Genomic DNA, 3,208 nt, shown 5'->3' with positions numbered 1-3,208 from the left:
AGTCAGCAGGCCTGCCCCGCCAATGACCTTGTATCACTTGACCTTTGAAGGGCTCGGGATCACGCCTTGATATCGGCTGGGTAGCGCACGAGGCAGAGGGAGGGAAAGATAAATGGCGCGGTGGAGGAGAGGAATGGTGGAGGGATGGATGAAGGGGGGAAGATGGAAGACGGTTAAGATGAAAAATAAAACAGCAGGTTGATTGAGCACCAGGGTTTTTCCCCTATGCACTGACTGACCAATAGAAATGCACAGCATTATTATGCAGCACAGATTCATTTTTAGGTCAGGAAACCTGTATTTTAGTTCGATGGCCACATGAAAATGCATTGCAGAATTAATTATCATTATGCAATTGTTCAAATAATTAACCCAATTCATGATTTTCAGGTGCATCGCTCCGATAACGACGTCCGTCGTAAGGTTCTGCACCCGTTCGACATGGATCGCAAGATTGAGCACAATGTCTTATCTGGAAGATAGACAGAAAGACAGCGTCCTCTCCTCTCCCCCTCCACCTCCTCGTTCTCCTCCTTGTGTGTCTGTGAGGCTATCACTATGGCAACCTCACCGAAGGCAGAAGGTAAGTGTGTGTGTGTGTGTGTTTGGGGGGTTGGCATAGTTCAGACAAATAAGCATCGGAGGGCTCATTTATTCATTTTTGGTTAGCCGAAAATGTGAATATGAAAGGTCAAATATGCTTCCGTTTGCATATTTGTTTTGCACTTTTGTTTATAGCACACATTCAATACGGAAGGTATGAAAGATAAGGTTTGTTTTAGTGAGTGATGCAACGGAACCCAACATATGGCATTGAAATTGCGCCTTGTATCTGTTAAGAAAAAGCCTTGAGATATTGCTATTAATTTTTTCTGCATTGCTCTTTGTTTTATGAGGAATATGCCACTTGCTTTTGTGCAATAAATGTAGGTTTTTTTTTCCCCTTTATGTTTTTGTACCACCCAAGAAGCCTAAATATCAGCATCAGCAAAATATACAAGCTTTCAGGTCTCTGTAGTGCTCGTCTGCATCTTTTCAAAGGGCAATCCAAACCTTGAGAGTCCGCAGCGCTACACCATAGAGGTCAACGCTTGTTTCCAGAATCCACACATAAAGGCCTCCTTTATATATGCCAGCTCAAAGAGGCAAGTGAGTTGCACTGTCACAATCACATACGCTCTTAAAAAGAACTGATCCAAAAGAGCGGTTTTCAAGAAGAACCTTTTTTGGTTCCCCAAATAACCTTTTATTGAACAGTCCTTAAAAGAAGACAATTGTAATAATCTAAAGAAACTTTTGTACACTTTAAAGAACCTTTTGTCCATTGGAAAGGTTTCATTGATGTTAAAAGTTCTTCATGGAACCATCAATGCCAATAAAGAACCTTTAGTTTCAAGAGTGTTGAACCAGCATTTTGGTTCCCTAAAGAACCTTTCAGTGAACAGTTCTTAAAATAATCATTTTTTCTTAGTGTAAAGAAAGTTTTAATAATATAAAGAACCTTTTGTCCACTTAAAAGAACATTTTGTCCATTGGAAAGGTTCCATTTGTCAATAAAGAACCTTTAGTTTCAAGAGTATAGAACCACCATTTTGGTTCCCCAAAGAACCTTTCAGTGAACAATTCTTAAAAAAAAGATTTCTTGGTGTGAAAAACATTAGATTTTTTTTAAATGTGAAGAACATTTTAATAATCTGAATAACCTTTTTCCACTATAAAGAACCTTTTGTCCATCAGAAAGATTGAATGGATGTTGAAGGTTCCTCATGTAACCATCGATGCCAATAAAGAACCTTAGAACCTTTAGAGTGTAGAACCACATTTTGGTTCCCCAAAGAACCTTTCAATAAACAAATTGTAAAAGAACCATTTTTTTCTTTGTGTGAAAAACATTTGAAAATCTAAAGAAGCTTTTGTCCTTTGGAAGGTTCCATGGATGTTAAAGGTTTTTCATGGAACCATCAATATCATCAAAGAACCTTTATTTTCAAGATTGTAGTAAATCGATTTGTTTGCAAAAAGCCCTGAACGTAACCTTGACACAGTTTCACCTCGGTAAGCGTCGCCTGTTCTCTGCCTCATTCGGATTCCTAGACCCTGGGCTTTATGCTCCCCCTCCCCCTTCTCCGAGAGCGCAATTTCTTAGCGAGCTAGAAGTGCTGAGTGCTGCTGTTTGCTTTGTACACAGAAATTCGCTGAGGCTGTAAGCTGTCCCCAAACATCTGTTCTCAGGAGTCGTAAATGGTAGGAGAAACGAGGGCTAGAAAATGGTCTGCATGCACACGCCCCATACGTTATATATATGCAAGGTGCCTTAAGACCTTCCCTCTACCTTCCTCCTTTATGTGTGCCTTTGAGAAGCAAACAAATGAGTATCAGTTCTTTATTTTACTGGTCGCAGTGCAAAGGAAACTGATACAATGTCTGTTTGTAATGGACACTGTGTGTGGGATGTGAAGAGGTGTTAGAAGCTCTGTGTCTCCTTTTGTTAGTGTACAATAGTAACCAGCCATTTTAAGGACCACCCATCAGAAGCAGCCACATAAGTGAGACATGCAGTGGCTTCTAAAAAGGACAGCATGAAGACAACTATATTTTAAAATAGCCAGTTGGCAATATTCTATATATGTCTAAAAATGTTCTGAGAATTTCAGCATTTTAAGTATTTTGTCATGAATGTAAAGACAACTATGATTTTTTTTCCTCTACAAGCATTCTAATAATTATATTTTGATGGCTGTGAAACTGTTTGGGATGAATTTCTAAGTTTTTTTTTTAGTACTGTCAAACGATTAATCGCATCCAAAATAAAAGTTTTTGTTTACATAGTATATGTGTGTGTACTGTGTATATTTATTATGTATATATAAATACGCACTCATACAGTATATATTTTGAAAATATTTACATGTATATATTTATATTTCTATATATTATATATAAATATATTTAATATACAAATATAACGGGTGTATTTATATATACATAATAAATATACACAGTACACACACATATATTATGTAAACAAAAACTTTTATTTTGAATGCGATTAATCGCAATTAATAGTTTGACAGCACTAATTTTTTTAGTATTATCCAGGCAAATATAAATATATATACATGTATTTCTTATGTTAAAAGGCATAAGCACAAATTTTGTATAATTGTTATTTTTAAGATATGCTCATGTAGATTAAAGTTGCATCAAC

This window comes from Sinocyclocheilus anshuiensis, unplaced genomic scaffold (assembly GCF_001515605.1).
Source record: "Sinocyclocheilus anshuiensis isolate Anshui unplaced genomic scaffold, SAMN03320099.WGS_v1.1 scaffold67, whole genome shotgun sequence".
In the NCBI taxonomy this organism is placed as follows: Eukaryota; Metazoa; Chordata; class Actinopteri; order Cypriniformes; family Cyprinidae; genus Sinocyclocheilus; species Sinocyclocheilus anshuiensis.
The sequence above is the reverse complement of the archived record's forward strand: the minus strand, read 5'-3'. Positions refer to the sequence as shown.